Genomic DNA, 19,047 nt, shown 5'->3' with positions numbered 1-19,047 from the left:
CCCCGCGTCCGGCGGCAAAGCAACACATCTCCTAACACTGCACCAGCCTGGGGCTGCCCCTTGGCCTGGGGGCTGCTGAGCCATCTGTCCCTTCAGGCCTCCGCAGGAGCTGCCCCCTCAGCCTGGAATGCATCTCCCCGCTCCTGGTGTGCCCGGCTCCATCGTGCCGCTTTGACTGAGTGTCAAAGCCCCCTCCTTACCCAGTGTCAAGAAGCCACTACTCTCTGTCACACGACCCTATTCACCCCTCTGTACAGAACTCATTGCCATCTGATCTTTTTCTTCCTTGGGGACATTACCTAGCAGGCTACCCAGGACTCATCCCGAAGTCCTCTCCTATCTCACACCCCAAGCCCACGCAAAGGGAATCTTGTTAATTCTCTGAGTATAGCCAGAAATGGTATTCGGGGCCCCCACCCAGGTCTGGGTCACTGTCATCGGCCTTCAGGATCAGTGAGTTGGCCTCCCGGCTGCTCCCCCCACGGCTCGGGCTCATCCGTCAGCCACGCAGCCGGCAGCAGCCAGAGAGCCTACAGAATGGAAGTCAGACCACGGCCCTCCCATGGCACCCCTTTTTTACTTCATTTTCACAGCATAAGGACTACATGAGTTTGAAGACGCACCAACTTTCTTTAGAGCAAAAAAATTGCTGATAATGTAGATATGTATTTTTTGTACCCCACAAGAAATTGACCTACTTATAAAATAGAGCCATTTCTAAATCAGATGGAGATACTTGACAATTTTAAAGAAACAATTGTTAGACACCTAATCATCAAAAGTTAATTTTGTAATAATTTTCATTAAGTATGGGAAAAGCAAACCCAAAATACAATTCTAGATAGTAGCAATGTCCTAGTTTTATAGTCCCTCAGAATCTCAACACAGAGTGGACAGAGTGCAGAGAGCAACCGCAGAACTCAGTCACAACTGAGTCAGGTACCAACGTACCATCTCTCACATGCCCAATAGGCAAGCGGATGAGTACAAACACACAACAGCCCCAAGGCCTCTGTGATGTCAGGGCTTGCGCATAAGAAGGGGGAGGTAGTGGTGGAGCAGCTGGAAAAAATGCCACAGAAGAACCCAAAATAGCCAGCAAGTATTTCATGGAAAGCCTGGCAGGCCCAGTTGGGAAACGGCTTGATCCAGGAGAAATCATGTCTACTCCAAAAGCAGACAGAAGAAAGGGGTCCACAGAGAAGCCGGAAGGAGGCAGAGCAAGCTGGCCCTGGACATTCCTGAAACTGACCCGCCCGGGCTGTAGGCTGGGGAGGCACTGCCACGGCTGCTTGGGGTCGATCAAGGCGGAGAAGACAGTGACAGAGGAAAGAGATGGTCCACGCAGACACAGGAGGAGCAGGGAGACCTCAGAAAGCAAGCTGCTCTGTTCCCAGTTGCCACCCAAGAACGAGGAAACCTGCATGAAGTCGGAAAAGGTACCATGACCCATGATGCTTCCTGCATCTTCCCAAAACTGACTTCACACAAAATCAAGTGAGAGAAAAGTATCACATCTATAGCAACTTCCAGCCTTATGCAAGGTTATCAGAATAACAAGAAAAAGAATGTGGGGCACAATAAAACCCCTATACACAATGAAAACGTATCAGAAAGGCTATTTCAATTGAAGTCATCAGAACTAAAATGGTCACTGAAGAATCTATTATCCTGAAAACTAGTAAATAAAAGAATCAAGCATTTGAACTCCATTTTATATGTACTGTACCACCAGATAACCAAGTAATACATGAGACAACACATCTCTTTGCAAAAGTATTCTATTAAAAGCTCAGACATCAAGAAAATTTACAAGACATGAAAGATGAAAAATAAATCAGAATTAGAAAATTGTTTCAAATTTTTCATTTAAAATATATATATATATTTCACTCTTTTAAGAAATGAACACTAAACCGAGAAGCAAATAAACTGACTGTGCCTTATGAGAAAAAGGAGGAAATTTTTCATCGAAAAAAATTCCAAAGAAAATTACAAATACTGAAGATTGAAGATTACAGAAGACCCAACATACAGATAATTGGAGTGCCTAAAGAAGACCAGCAAAGCAAGGGAACAGAAATAATGAAACCTACAATTCAAGAAAACTTCTTGAAATTAAAAAGAGATTTGAAATAAAGTACTGAAAGAGCACACCATGAACCTAAAAGCATCAACCAATACAATAATTTTAATTAAAATACTAGAATTTAAGATGAAAGAATAAAGTAATTTAGGCATCTGAACAAAACAGCAAGTTAAATGAAAGGGAAAGAAAATCAAGTTACCATCAGATCTTGATAGCAACACTTCAAGACAGAAAAAATGCAGTAATATATTTAATACACTTGAGAAATAAAATGTGGACCATTTTATATCCATTAAAACTGACTTTAAAGTATAAAACACAACTGTTAACAGTATGCCAGGGCTCAAATAATATTGTTCCTACAAGGCTATCTGCAGTGATCACTTGGGTAATAGGTTCTAAACAATCAAAGTTACTAGACTAACAATTGACATAAGCATTGGTGAGCACTCAACCTATGGAACTAAAAATAAACAGTACAATACAGAGCAGCTATTGCTCAGGCCATGTGGATACAGAGTCAATAAAACTAGGAAGAAAATAGAAGGCGCAAATACATAAATAATCTTAATTTTCTCATTAGTAAAACTGATGATGGTAAAATTATCATTATTCTGAGACTATTGTGTGTGTCATGTAGGATGAAATAAATGACTAATTAAGGGATGTTCTATTTCTATCAGCTCCTGTGTCCTGACAACCAGGATTTTCAGGATAGAGGAAAAGAGAAACAAATGTAATATAACAAAGAAATATTTTTAAATCTGTATTCCTGAACTTGAAATATCACTATGAACTCATAAGGTACTTTTTCTTGAACAAAAAGAAGCTTCAGTTATACATGTATCCCCTGGGAGGCTCAGAAGCAATGGCTAACACAGATACTCAGCAACATGAGCACGCCCACTTGTAGGCCAGGGACTTGAAATCCCACTCCTTACTAACAAAACTAGAGCTCCTGAGAGAAATGGATGGTGTCAAGTCAGTGGCAGAAAATATACAGGGTGAACCTGCAAGGTCCTCTGCTACCAGACACCAAGAAAACTAACAAGGGCCACTAGGTCAGGGTCACGGCAACTAACTTGAAGTTCCCAGTGGCTAAAGAACAGGACAATTTGAAATTGAAAAGCATAGTAATTGCAACTGGCTGATATTCTTCATAGACACATGTTTAAATCCATATTTAGTGGATCCAATTTAAATACTTAATCCATATTTAGATCCATATTTAATCCATGTGTTCACTGTAACTGAAAAAAAAAAAAAGCTAAAATGGTCACTGAAGAATCTATTATCCTGAAAACTAGTAAATAAAAGAATCGAGCATTTGAAGGACTCCATTTTATATGTACTGTACCACCAGATAACCAAGTAATACATGAGGCGACACATCTCTTTGCAAAAAGTATTCTAACAACAAATCAAAAAGAAATGATAAAATTGGAGTGATACTATTTTTCAACCCCTAGTCCAGGACTCACACTCCTGAAATCTGAGGCTGGACACCTCTTTAGGTTGGCGGCATCCTGTGCACATCAGATGTGTAGCAGCATCTCTGTGCTCGACTCACAAGATGCCAATAGCAACCTCTCCCCAAGCTGTGACAGCCCCAAACCAAATTGACATCTGTCCCCCAGGGCAGGGGTAGTGGGGAAGGGGGCCCCAATGCTCCCCCTGGTTGAGAACCACTGATCTAGGCAATGAGCATCATTAACAATTACTGACATTATGAAAAGGAGAAACAACTACACACCCCCAGTCTCCCGATGTAAGAACACAGGACCACCTCCAGACCTGCCGGAAGGACCCCAGATAAACCTGGTCAAGCTTCGGGATCCAGCTGCCGATTTTCAGGAAATGCAGGGGACGGAGGAACTCACCAAGCTGCACTGGGCACATGGAGGCCCAGGTGGCAGAAAGGTCTTCTGGACAAATGTCCCAGGTTCTTCAACAGATAAATTATGAGGAAAAGGAAGGAATGTGGGCACCTGCACATTCAGAGGCTTAAATTTTAAAAAATGGGCAAGACTATTACGCTGAGGGATGTATACTTGTCTGATAAATCTATAAATAACAAAAGAAAGTGACTGCTAAAATTCAGGATAGTGTTTCCTTCTGGGGCAAAGATGGGGCACAGGGGGTGCTGCTCAGAGCGGGCAATGGTCTAGATATTGGTTCAAGTGGTACTTATGCTGCTTGCATAATAAGTAATAACTCACTCTATACATTTATTTAATGTGGCTCTCGTAATCTGTTATTAGAATATTTTAACAAAAATTTTAATTCAAAAATAGAAATCTATTTCTTCACAATAAAAAGGCATAAAAACGTAATTGCATTTTTCACAATAAAAGGCATAAAAATACAATTCCTTTTTTACTCAAAAAAACTTAACAGACTTTTCAACTAAAGGATGACATCAGGACGCGCACCTAGGTGTGCTGACCTTCTCGCTCTCGCGGACACCTTTCCATCTGCAAACAAGTCTACTTAAGTCACCAGATCTAAGGACACAGATACCTTAAGGATCTAATGCTGGGAACTAATCCCCAATTAAATAAAGACGATGCCCAGCTAAATTAAGTTATTTAAATATAGTTTTATTATTTAAAAACATTAAGAGATTGCCTCCTAGGAAGTTATTTTTAAGCAGGTAGAGTTCACTTACAAAGACCAGCTGGCAGGCAGGAGCAGTGGATACCCACAAGCAAGTCAAGTATGACAGACCTGCAGCAGAAGCCAGGCCCGGAGAATGAGCTACCAGAAGCGATCTGTGCAAGAGGTGAAGGTTAATACTAATCTTGGCTGAAGTTGCATGACAGGCATGGGAAAAAGAGCAAGTGACACAAAGAGAGGTTGGTGAGACACCAACTCCTATCTATAAGGTACTTTTTTAGTGTATAAATGTGCCCCCATTTTAAAGAAAAACAATGAATAACCTCCCCAAGGTCATAACAAGTTTTGGCCCCAAAGCAATGATTGATACTAGGACACAATGCCATACAGAGAAGGTCATCTCTTTGGTAACCTGGACGGACGAATGAGTGAGTGAGTGGATGTGTGGGCGGGGCCCACGTAGTTCAGACTGAATAGGCACAGAATGAATTCCAGGAGATTCTACTTCTGATAACAGCAGGCTAGAGTTCAGACCGACTCAGTCACCGAGAACAACTAGAGAACATGAAGTAGTTTTAAAATCTATGCAAGGCACTAAAGAACTATAGGTCTCTGTCTGGCAGAAGAAAAACATACAAAACCATGAGCCTGGCATTGCAACTCCCCAGCAGTGCCTGCAGATTCCAGCCTGTGCGGCTGACCAGCTGGGCAGAGCCCCTGACATGTACACAGGGTGGGTGAAAACTATCCAGCACTTGGTGTCCCCAAGGAAGGTGGGTGATAAGTCCCAGGAAGTTGGGTGGGACCCCAAGGACCCACGAAGGGAAGGGTGGACCGGAAACCAGCCTCACAGGAATCAGAGCTTGGCATTAAATCTCACCAGACCCTGCAACTGAATTCTGGCAGTTCTTCTGCCAAAATATATTCCTCAGCACCCCATCTGCCCCTTGTCTTCCCATCTTTGTGCCCCTGCAATTCTCTTCCCTCCTACAGCCATCTTCGTGCGTCCCAACATTCGGACTTTTGGTCTCAGTTCAAATGCCACCTCTTCCACGATGCCCTGCATGTCATGCTGCCTGAAGGCAAGTGCCCCCCGCTCAGTTCCGACTCCTGTTTACCCTGAGACCCGTGCTCATCACACGCAGCCCCGGGTCCAGGGCAGGGCCATGGAGGGTAGGGAGGCAGATGAGCCGGGGGCCTGTATCTCAGCTTCTCCACTTAAAAGTTAGTCAACCTCTTTGAGCTTTAAATTCCTCATCCCACAAGAACACAGCAACTGTGGATTTATCTGGAAAAACAAATGAGTTACTACATAGAAAGTGCTTATCATAATCCTGTCCCTGGCAAGCACTCAACAAACAGCTGTTATTATTATTAGAGCAACTTACTGCACCAATCTGAGACTCCTCGCATGATGATGGACTCCTGGAAGACAGAGTTCTTTCACTGCTGTATCCCCCACAGGAGCCGGCACAGGCTCAAGCAAACTGTAAACCCTCAGTGAACGGTAAATGAATTCATAAGTTATAGGGTCAAGTGCGATACTTAGTTTACATGACATGTTCAACAAAAATTCCATCAACCCAAAGTCACATTTAACAATAAACTCCTGCTTCACTGAAATTTCCACGTGAGTCTCTGTGCAAAGACCCATCTGCAAAGACTCGCTCCAAAACTGTTCAGTTTGATGCATTTTCTCTCCCTTTGCTCACTCTTCCAGCACCGCGGGCGCAATCCATAAACCTCTCCCCTGCTCTGCGGGACCTGCTGTGTCGGCGACTATTATCACAAACACAGACGCTGCAAAACATACAATGCCTGTGTTTCAGCATCCTCCCCTGGAAACCGGGTCAGGAGGCACCTGTGAGTGGGCAAGAGGCACAGGGCCATGACATGTCACTCAGCCCTGAGGTCATCCTCTCCCGAGTCAAGGACAGGCCAAAGGGATTTTAAATGCCATCTGTCTGTCCGTCCCTCCCTCCCTCCATCCCCCTTTCCCTCCCTCTCCCCCCGCACCCCTCTCTCTCTGACACACACACACACACACACACAGAGCCCAGGGTTCAGTGCACTTTGCTCCTCTCTAGAGAAAGCTCCCATCAGCAGCTAATTACACAAACACCACTAGCTCCCAAAGGACTCAGATTCTTTCTGCCTTCAAAATACCAACCCTATTCACACTTATCAGAAGGCTAAATTGTTTATTTCTGCAAGTGGTCCAGGGTCACGGGCCTCTAGTAGAAGAAGTGATCAATAGCTGGATTCTGTCCCCAGGAATCCACTTTTCCTAGCAGAAATCTGCTTTTCTCCACCCTGTGAGGTGCTGGGAGTCAGTGGTGGCCCAAATCCAGCCACGGCCAGAGATGGAAATGTCCTATCAGCACTTGCTGATCCAGATGACGAATAGAAGACACCAGAAGGATAGCACAGAGTCTCTTATAAGATTTGACCTGTGAGTTCTAGAGGGGGGAAAAGGACGTGTCTTCCTTGAATCACATGCTGCGAAGATACAACAAGAATGGGGCCCTCCCACAGCCATCCCTCCCACAGTCCTATGAACTTCAGTCTTCTTGGCTCTAAAATGGGAAGCAACTCAAGGGAATCAATGAAATATATAAATCTGCAATGTCTTGGAACGGCGAGGATCTGGGACATGGCACTTAGCAAAAACAACTAAAAACTTGTATTTCAAACTTGCTCTCTTTTCAGACACAGACCTCAAAACCTCAAAGAAACTTCAAAAACCTTAATCTTCAAGGTCAGAAAAATTTTTTTAAAACCCCATTCTACAGTTTCTTTATAGACTTAAGAATTCTGCCCTCTTATGAAAAGATGAGTAATGTATAAATTATACAAGACACAGAACCCATTCTTCGGAAGGTGGGAGTTCGAGCCCTAGCCCATGAAAGCACAGGGCCGGAGAGGAGAGGGGGCAGCTGTGGGAGGGCAGGAGGGGTCGGAGGGGACGCACACAGCGAGCAAGGAAGCACGTCGGCGGGAAGGCCTGGGGGGAAAAGGCCCCCAGCCGCGGTGGGGTAACGGGAGGGAGTTCTGCTCGGTCACGCAGGCAGTTTTCCTGCCATCAAGACCATCACAAATAGAACAGAGAACAGACTGGGATGATAATTAACAGGAAGACAGGACCAAAGAAGTTACAAACAGATGAAGACAACCTAGTCAGAAGACCAAAGAGTCGAGTGGATTCACGAGGACAGAAGGTATTGAAGAACGGCTTGAGTCTGGCGGATCATCATGGATCAAATCGAGCTTTTAGGGAGAACTTCATAGTTACTGTTTATAGGCGTTCAATTTTTCTATTAAGAGCATCTCTGTAGGTAAATCAGAAATACCGTTTTGTGTGCTATAATAATTCTCTCTTGCATTCAGCTGTACCAACCATGCTGACAAGTGGGAGAAATGTTAATGGAAAGTGGGATTTGTACAGTAAAAGCATGGGCACAATAAAAGTAGCTGCACTCATGAGGGTTGCAACTGAGTGCCTACTATGTGCTTGGCACAGCACTGGGCGCCTGGTACATGCCATCCCACTAGCCCTCACACCCTGCAAGGTAGGAACTGTTACCAGTTTTACAGGCAAGGAAGCCGAGATTCCGAGAACCTAAGACACTTAGAGATACTGCGCAGTTCATCACAAGCAGAGCCAGACGAGCAGGCAAGGCTCTCGGCTTTGTGACTACCCGGTGGGACGGGGACTAAGAACACATTTCAGTCATTGCATGAGCTTCTATGAAACCCCACCAGCCAGGCTGGGGCGCAGTGCCCCCCCTGCAGAGTCCCGTACACCACACGTCCCACTAACAGAAAAGGAGCCTCCCAAAGGCTTAGCCACCACCTCCATGATGGGTCCTAAGGAATGTGCCCACTTTTGCACACTTTCAAAAGGGACACTAATATTTAAGGCTGAATATATGTTTTTATCTCTTGTGACAGGTACATGAAATGAACTAGAATAAAATACATTCACAAAGGCAAAAGATGACAACAGTCTCCCAGTGGGAATATTCTGTTCCGGGTGGAATATATTTTGAAGATGCTTTTTCATTTATTCATAAAATCTAGGATGCCAAAAAGCCCATCTGGTTATCATAAAATATCTTCAAGAAAGCCAAAGCAGAAGCATTTGGCTCAGAAATTAGCCAATACTCACGCTCAATTTCCATAGAGAAAGCAGTGCGCTTATTCATTCAGAAACTTTAGGGTGCGCTTAGGAAAGAAGAAAACAAGTCATGTAGAAACAGTGGCTTTCATATACGGCTCGAACGGGAACAGTGCCCTGCCCACGGGCAGCCTCGCTGCGGCACTGGCCTCCCGCGCTGCTGGGCGCTCCGGGCGCCACTGCCATCAGGACCCTGCATGTACTGGCTGTTGGAAGCCACCGGCTGGGTGCACGGAGGCTCCGGGCGGCTCCCGACTTGGAACCACACGTGCTCTGCTTTCCATTTACCCAGCCAACACTTTTCCCTCTCACCACAAAAACTGTCCTGACCTCTCTGAAAGCCCCTAGTCTGTCCCCTCCACTCATGTTCTATCCATCAGCCCTTTAGGCCCACGTCTTCCTTCTCCAGCGTCAGACTCCATGGTCTAGACCAAAGGTCAGGAAACTTTCTCAGGAAAGGATGAGATGTAAATATTTTCGGCTCTGTCAGCACTGCACAGCTCTGCTGTTCAGGGGCAAACGCAGCTGCAGACACCCATAAACACATGGGGGTGCTGCACTCCAGCAACAGGGACAGGCAGCGGGCTGGATCTGGCTGCAGGAACACAGCCTGCTGACACCTGGCCTGGACCCACAGCCCCCCTGGAAAGCAGCCATCCTTCCACTGCCCTCTCTTCTCTCCTTGTACTCATCTGACAGGCCCCACCTCAGGTGGAGGCCGCCCCGGACAGCCAGGTCAGTGGAGAAAGCCCTGCACTGCGCCAGGCAGGCTGCCTTCAGACCCTCAAGTGCATCTGGGACGCATCCCACCACGAGCATCCCACGGCATTCCCGTGGCAGTCTACCCCCCAACGAATCTTCGGCCTCCTCCCAAATCACTACCGCGCCCTCCCGCTGATGACCCCACCCTGGGGAGGGCACGGAGAGGCCAGAGGAGACCAGTGCACCTGCCTCAGGCTTCCTCCGCCCTCGTGTCTATGACCTTGACACACAGCCTTCTGCCACTAGGGAGGGCCTGGCCCCTCCACCTCCTGGGCTCCCAGCATTCCCTACTGCCCCCTCCACATGCCCTCCAGGGCTGGCTGCAGCTCTCCCTGGCACCAGAGCTGTATGCTGAACACCTGTACCAAGACGTACCTTACTCCAATAACCTGAAGATGCTTAACACGTGCAGTCAGAGCCTTGACATTCCTAATACCACCAGCACCACCACGACAGTGAGCATGTGCATCAAGCGCATTTTCTGTGCCTCTCCCCAAGCCCCCACGTAACTATTGCTGTGACCACAGAGTCGTTTGCATTTTTCAGAATTTAGCATAGATGGAATTAGGTATGTTACCTACTCTTTGCTGTCAGGCTATTTTCGGCCAGCATACTTATCTTGGAATGATCTGAGTTATTTTATGTATCAATAGTTCGTCCCTTTTAATTACTGTATGGTATTCCAGTGGACGGTTAGAACACCATTTGGTGATCCATTTACTTATTTCTGAGCACGTACATTGTTTCTGATTTTTATTACAGATATAGGTGCCTCAAACAAGTAAGTATATGGATAATAGACTTTCATTTCTCTTGGTTAAGTATCCAGGAGTAAAATGGCTGGACTATATAGTAAATGTATGTTTTATTTTCCAAGAACATTATTAATGAGTTATTAATGTGTTTGCAGGCAATAAGAAGGACTCAAAAGAATAAGAAAGGAGTACCAAAAATGAGCAATTTAAGAAAATGTCACTTCTAAAAATGAAATATGGGACGATTTAAACACTCATCAAAGAGCCAAGCAGAAAATTAGGTGTTACCAATAACAAAAGGACCCGAGGTGTGACTCCACACCGCTGTGCACACTAGGCACACTTTCTTACAGTCGTGCCAGGGAGTCCGGCCAGCCACCTCTGAGAGGAAGTGTGAAAATTCCCACCACAGCAAGGCCCTCCCACGACACACAGGGCGAGGAGCGCATCCCAAGAGCCGATTTCCAACAACATCATAGCTTGGAACCTCTGCTGGCCACGGCCACATGTGCCCAGAAGTGACCCCATTCCAGTCGCTGCCCACACAGGAAGCCAGCTGCAGGGGACTCTTAAACCACTTAACAGTCCTGCTGGCCTAAGGATGTTATTGAGTTTCCTTCTCCTCTAGAGAACATTAAGAAAAAAAAAGAAGTGGATGAAACAGAGGCAGGTGACACTCAGCCAGAGGCGAGGATGCCATGACCGTGGGGGATGGTGCCCTGAACAAAAGGGTGGCCTTCTCCTCCTGGGAGGCTTTCAAGAGAACTGCACACTTCCCCACGTGGGCGACCCTGGAGGTCCCCAAACTCAGGCAGGCGGCTCCCCAAGGATGGCACAGACTCTCACCCTGGCACTTACAACCACATGCACGTTTGACGTAGGAATTTGAATGGTCTGTCACAGCACCCAGCACATACTATGTGGCAGAAAATATTTGCTGGGAGAACAAATGGATCTGTGTAATTTCCCAGTTAGTCTGATGGAAAGGCCTCCCATCTCAGGCTGCTGCCAGCACACAGGTGGCCCGGGGCAGACCTCCAGGGCTGTCATTCACACAGACAGGGACGTTCAGGGCCTTGCAGGCGTCACCACGGCGGTGCAAATTGCACTCCTGCATCTACAGACCTGACAAAAATGAGAGGAACCAGTGATAGAGTGACACCGTGAAGGGACAGCACCTGGCCATCTCGCCAGCTTTAGAAAGTGGGTCCCTGCTAGGCTTCAAATCCAAAGGCCATTTTCACATCACTAATAAATCACTTCTTCATAGAACAAAAATGCCAGAGTGGATTTCTTGGAAAGGAGTTCCCTGTCACTAGACCTGGCCAAGCAGAGAAGAGAGAACTTCTTGGCCAGGAACTTGGGGACAGCTGGAGGCAGGATGGCCTGGGGTGACCTAGGGCAGTGCAGTTGCTATGACTCTCTCCTCGCCTCAAAGCAGTGTGGAGTCGTCCACAGCCTCACTTCCACGGTAGCCCAGGCCTTCTCCCCATGCACAGAAGACAGAACAAGCCAAGTCGTGAAGGTCGTCCCAGAGGATCCAGAGACACAAGGACCTGGGTTCGGCGGCAGATGCTCCCTCTGTCCAGCAGCAATTTGCTGAAAGGGGTGCTGGACGCAGAGGCAAACCCGAGCTCTGCCATCCCCAGCCCTGAGCTCAGCAGAGACGCCAGGAGCCCCAATCGGGAGGAGCCTGCTCGGCAGGGCCAGCCCGCGCCTCCTCTCAGGTCCCATCCTGGCGCCTAGACCTTGATACCTTATTTCAAAGGGTCATCCCATTTCTACTCGATGAGAAACACAAATAAATGAACCTCAGTTCTCTAAAGACAGCCACAGAAACAGCTCAATTTATGCTATTCTGGGATAAAGACCAGGGGAAAACCAGAGAGCTGCCTGTGTGAGGCCGGCAGCAGAAAGCCCTCTCCTCTGGGACCCGGGGGGCGGGGGTGTCCGGAGCCGGGTGATGGCGTGTGCTCACTCTCTTTAGAAACGAGACACTCAAAGTGCAGTGTGAATGTTTTGTGCGCTCTTCAGGGCAGTCCTCGAGCACCTAGCACCCCTCAAAGGGGAAATCATTATTTCCTCATTGAAGAGTCAGCCAAGTCACAGAAATCACAAAGATGACAGTGTCCAGTCAGAGCACTCATTTTAAATATTATCAAAGGAAAAAGTTCACCCCAGGATCCCACAAGACCTTCCTTCCCTAACAAATTAGTGTCTAACACCTACGGGCAATGCTGTCACTTAAGGGCCTCCCTCCCATGCATGCACACACACGCTCTAAGGTCCTGGGACTTGCTTTGCTCTTTCCTGCCTCAGGGTTTTACACACATATGAAAAACTGTTTCGCCATCCTGCCCCCCTTCCCGTTTCAGCCTTGTTTATTCTGTAAAGCACGGCCATCATCACTTCCAAAGGAGAGCATTCCAGCCCCCTCAGCTACATCATTCCCTGTGATGACAGTCATAGCATCTCACGTCTTCCCTACGCAGCATTTAGCAAGTTGCAGGTTTTCATTTGGGAGAGTGCTCGTCTCTCCCTCTAGACAGTGGCCACTAGATGCAGGACTTTAAAGTCATTAAAATCAAATAATATTAATATGTCAGATCTTTAGAGGCACCATCTACATCAAAAGTGATCAAAGCCACACAGGGCTCTGGGCTCCTGGGAGGCTACCCACCCCAGAGCTCTGCCGGACAGCACCGCACTGGACCCTAAGCCCACATAGGGCGGGGGTGCAGTTCGTCTTACTCATCAGAACAACCCCAAGAGCAGTACAGTACATGTAATAAAATATTCATTTTATTTTAGACACTAGAATATTTGTGAGGGGGAGAGAGGAAAAAATACACACTATCATTTCTTATTTTACTGAACTACACACTGATCTATAAAAACCCAAAAGAATAAATTGTGTAAATCCTCTTATCTGATTAGAACACAATATTCAGTCACCTCCATAACTTAAAACTGTAACATGACACAAATTCAACAAATATTTATGAGTACCTACTATGTACCACACAATACTACACAGAAAAACAAACACAAAAATTAGATTAAGCAGATAACTAAAATGGTTTTTCTAGTGAATTCTACCAGATATTTAAGGATTTAATGCCATTCCTTCTTAAACTCTTAAAAAAACTGAAGAGAAGGGAATCCTCCCAAACTCGTTCTCTGAGGTTGCCACTACCCTGATGTCACAGCCAGACAAGGACACTACAGGAAACAAGAGCCCAGTATCCCTGCTAAGGTGCAAAGATCCTCAGAAAAGTCTCTGTAAACTGAATTTAACAGCACATTAAAAGGACCACACACCATGATCAAGGGGAATTTATCCTGGGATGCAAGGATGGTTTAATATATACAAATCAATAAATGTGACACATCATATGAACAGAATGAAGGATAAATATATGATCATCTCAGTAGATGCAGAAGAATCATTTGACAACATTCAAAATCTTTACATGATAAAAAAAAAACCTCAGCAAATTGGGTATTGAAGGAATTTACCCGAAGAAAACAAGATCCCTGACTCAAAAAAGACATATGCACCCCTATGTTTATCGCAGCACTATTTACAATACCCAAGATATGGAAGCAACCTAAGTGTCCATCAATAGAAGAATGGATAAAGAAAATGTGGTACATATACACAATGTAATATTATTCAGCCATTAAAAGAAAAGAAATCCTACCATTTGCAACAACATGGATGGAGCTAGAGGGTATTATGCTCAGTGAAATAAGTCAGGTGGAGAAAGACAAGTACCACATGACTTCACTCATTTGTGGAGTATCAGAACAAAGAAAAACTGAAGGAACAAAATAGCAGCAGACTCACAGACTCCAAGAAGGGACTAGCGGTTACCAAAGGGAAAGGGTTGGGGGATGTTGGGGAGGATGGGTGGGGACAGAGGGAAAAGGAGATTAAGGGGCACTATAAGTAGCAACCACAATATAGGTAGGTCATGGGGAAGGCAGTACAGCCCAGAGAAGACAAGTAATGACTCCACAGCATCTTACTACGCTGATGGACAGTGACTGCAATGTGGTGGGGTGAGGACTTGATAATATGGGTGAGTGTTGAAACCACTGTGTTGTTTATGTGAAACCTTCATAAGATTGTATATCAATGATACTTTAATTTTTAAAATTGGGCATTGAAGGAACATATCTAAACATAATAAGGCCATATAGGACAAACCCATAACTAACATTTTACTCAGTGGTGATAAGTTGAAAGCTTTTCCTCTAAGATCAGACCCAAGACAAGGGTGCCCACTCTCACCATTTCCTAGTCAACATTTACCAGAAGTCCCAGCCACAGCAATCAGGCAAGAAAAAGAAATAAAAGGCATCCAAACCAAAAAGTAAGAAGTAAAATGGTCTTAATTTGATATGATATGATCTTATATATAGAAAATTCTAAAGACTCAACCAAACGACTACTAGATCTAATTAATGAATTCAGTAACGTTGCAGGATATCACATTAACACAAATCAGTTGTGACACCCATAACAAAACATCTGAAAAGTTAATAAAGAAAACAACCCTACTCATAGCAACATAGAAATAATAAACTACTTAGGAATAAATTTAACCAAGTGAAAGATCTGAACACTGAAAACTATAAGATTTTGTTGAAATTAAAGACAACACACAGACAAAAGAAGAGAGAGTGATTCTGTGTTCATGGATCAAAAGAGCAAATGTTGTTACGATGGCCATACTAACCAAAGCCGTCTATAGATTCAATACAATCCTGTCAAAATTCCACTGGCCTCTTCCACAGAAACAGTAAAGGCTGACCTAACATTCCATGGGGCCACAAAAGACCCCAAATAACCAAAAAAAGTCCTGTGAAAAAACAAAAAAGCTGGAGATATCACACTTCCTGATTTCAAACTATACTACAAAGCTGTAGTAATCAAAACAGTATAAAAATAGAGATACACACCAATGAACAGAATAGAGAGCCCAGAAATAAACTCCCGCATATAATAGTCAACTAACAAGTGACAAGGGAGCCAAGGATACACAATGGGGAAAGGGGAATATCTTAAATAATGCTGGGAAAACAGGACACTCACATACGGAAGAATGAAACTGGACTCCTATCTTACATCACTCGCTAAAATTAACTCAAAATAGATTAAAGACCTAAATGTAAGACCTGAAACCATGAAACGGCTAGGAGAAAAGACAGGAGGAAAGCCCAACACTGGTCTTGGCAACAGTTTTTCTAATATGACACCAGAGCACAAGCAACAAACGCAAAAAAAATCAACATGTGGGGAAAAAAGCCTCATTTAAAAACCAACAGAGGAACTAATATATTTTTCCAAAGGGGAGACTAACTAACCAAGAGGTACATGAAAAGGTGTTCAACATCACTACTCATCAGGGAAATGCCAATCAAAACCTCAGGGAGGCATCACCTCCCACCTGTTAGACTGGCTGCCATCAAGATGACAAGAGGTGCCCAGTATGGGGAGGACGTGGGGAAAAGGGAGCCCTCGGGCACTGGTGGTGGGAGGAGTTGGTGTGACCACTGTGGAAAACAGCATGGAGGGTCCTCTAAAAACTGAAAAGAGAAATACCATGTGATCCATCAATCCCGCTTCTGGGTATATGTCCAAGGAAATGAAAGCAGGATCTTGGAGATCTGCACCCCATGTTCACTGCGGCATTATTTACAACAGCCAAGGCATGGAAACAACCTCAGTGTCCATCTACAGATGAATGGATAAAGATATGGTTACATAAAATAGGATATTATTCCATGAGAAAGAAGGAAATCCTGCCTTACAACAACATGGATAGATCTTGAGGTCATTATACTAAGCCAAATAAGTCAGAGAAGGAAAACACTGTGTGATCTCTCACTTATATGTGGAATCTAAATGTCTTGCCAGTGGGTTTCAGCCCCAGACAAGTTCACTACATATTCAATGTGACCAAACAAATGACAGTAGGATGTTCTTGGAGTGAAAGGGTTACACCCAACTTTATTCCCACAGTGGCAGGTCAATCACTAGAATCCCGTCCTCTCGGAGCAAGTCTGCAGGCAGCAAGCCTGTCTCTGCCTCTGGGCCCCTCTGTCTGCACAGCCGTCCCAGTCTCTGTCCTCTGCTCTGCTCTCCCGCAGCCTTGCAGCCATGCCACTATGTCACCCAGAGCACTGGGCAGAGCTCTTTATATAGAGTCAATAACGACGCACTGCCCACACCTGTGCAGTGAGCTAGCCGACCCAGAGCCAGGTGAGAATCCTGGCCACAGGAACTTTTATTTTATCCACACTAAAAAAGCCAAATTCATAGAAACAGAAAATGGTGGTTACCAGGGGCTGAGAGGTGGGGTAAATGTTGGTCAAGGGTACAAACTTTCAGTTAGAAAATGAATGAGCTCTGGGGAACTGGTGTGTAGCATTGTGATTATATTTAACAATACTACATACTTGAAAGTTGCCAAGAGAGCATAACTGTTCTCACCACAAAAAAGAAACAGCAGTTATGGGGTATGGTGGAGGTGGTGGCAAACACTATGTGGCAATCACTTTGCAATAGGTAAATGCATCAAATCAACACATCGTACACCTTACACTTACACAATGTCATATGGCAGCTCTATGTTCATAAAGCTGCAAAAAATAAAACAGGTAACTAAGGGTGCTGCACACCTTCCATGTGCTTATTTTCCCATTTGGATATACACTTTTGTGAGGTGTCAAAATATTTCATTTCTCACTGGGCAACATCATTAGTTATCTGGGAAAAGCATATTAAAACCACAATGAGATGCGACTATCCATGGACCAGAAGAGCTAAAATTAAAGATTGACAGACTGACAGTGCCAAGCCATGCTGAGGATCTGGAGCAAGAGTGATCTCTCAGGATGATGGTGTGTATGTACATCGAAACAAGCACATCGAAAATCTAGATGACTCCAGCTCTACTAAAGCTGAACATACATACACCCTGTAATCCGGCAAACCGCTCCTGGACACACACCCGACCAAAATGCAAGCCTCTGTCCATCCTGTGCAAGGATGCTTATAGCTATTCATAACACCCAAAACCCGGAAACAGTCCAAATGTTTATCACAGGTAGAATGGATACACTGTGGTATTTTCACACAGTGGAGTATCACGCAGCAATACTAGGCAACAAATGCATGTCACACCCAGTAACAGGCACGAATCTCAGAATGCTGAGCAGGAGAAAAGACACACACTGATTTTAGACTTGGGACCTCCAGAACTAGGAGCCCAACAAGGACACAGAACAGTGTGTAACTGTGTTTATTTCTTCTGCATGAAAGTCAATAGGAGGCGAAACTAATCTACGATGACAGAAGTCATAATCAGAATTATTTTTGTGTAGTTACCGAGGGATGCCAGAAATTAACCATATCCAGGTCTGGGTGATGGTGGCACAATGAATGCGCATAAAAATCCATCAAGCTGCACACTTAACATTTGTGCTCCTTACTGCATGTAAGTTATATTTCCACTTAAAAGATTCAAAATACCATCTCTACTAACAAAAATAAGATACCTAGAAATAAATCTAATAAAACACTGTTAGACCTTCATAGAGAAAATCAGAAAGTCATTGAAAGACAACAAAGACAAATAAGTGGAGAGACAATATTCATAGATAGGAAAACTATCATAAAAATGTAAGTTTTCCCCAAACTGATCTATAGGTTCAACATGTAGTCCCTGACAGACTGCTTTGAGGACCACGACAAACTGACTCCGAAATTTATATGGCAGATCAAGGACAGAAAATATCCATAAAGCTCCTGATCCATAATCTAGAGAGGAGACTCGCCCTCCCAGATTCCAAGATTCACCCTCAGAGGAAATAGAAAGTTAGAAGCAACTGTTTCTGCCTCAAGAAGCCCAGAATTTGGAACAACTGACCTGAGAGTAGGAGATGACCTAGTTTCTCAAGAAGAAAAGCAATCACACCCACAGTTCCCAAACTCCACTGCACATACAAACCACCTGAACACTTTAAAAAGCCCTGGTGCCCAGGCCACACCACGTCAAGGGGCAGGAGCCAGGCAGTTTTTGAACATGATGATAATGTACAGCAAAGTCTGCCATGCCCTGGTCTGTAGGCACATCATAGGAGCATATGAGGAACACAAGAAATTCCCTACTTCTGGAATACAAACTAATGGGGGCGATGGGAGGGCAGTGAGGCTGAACAGGCAGTCAGGACAAGCCCACGAAGCCACACTGCAGACCTCACGCAGAGGGCCACGGAAAGCCCTTGGAAGCTGCACAACAGGGAGAGGAAACGATCAGATTTTGCTTTAGAGAGATGGCTGTGAGCATGAAGACAGAGAGAGGGGCTGGATGGGACACCGGAGGGCTACCAAACGGTCAAGATGAGGCACGGTCAGGCTTGAATCAAGTGGTGATGGTGGATGCAGAGGGAGGGACTGGAAGTACTTAGAAAACAAGGTTGACAAGCCTTAGAGTGTGATCCACAGCGTGAGCCAAGAAACCGGCCTGCAGCAACCCACAGAAATCATCCTCTTCTCTTGGGGAAAAAAGAAAGATTCTCAAATCCCCTCTACTGAACGCCTCTAATTGGTTTCCTGGTGAATCACTGCGAGCCTG

General features: G+C 45.1%; 1 protein-coding gene across 7 annotated transcripts in view; it reads right to left on the bottom strand.

The window, feature by feature from the left end:
• Nucleotides 1-19,047, bottom strand: part of TRAPPC9 (trafficking protein particle complex subunit 9) — a 588,199-nt gene that overhangs the window by 369,477 nt on the left and 199,675 nt on the right. The gene's annotated exons all lie outside the window — the stretch shown is intronic.

Source organism: Manis javanica, chromosome 2 (genome assembly GCF_040802235.1).
Source record: "Manis javanica isolate MJ-LG chromosome 2, MJ_LKY, whole genome shotgun sequence".
In the NCBI taxonomy this organism is placed as follows: Eukaryota; Metazoa; Chordata; class Mammalia; order Pholidota; family Manidae; genus Manis; species Manis javanica.
Note: the sequence above shows the minus strand (reverse complement) of the source record. Positions and strands in the feature narration are given on the sequence as shown.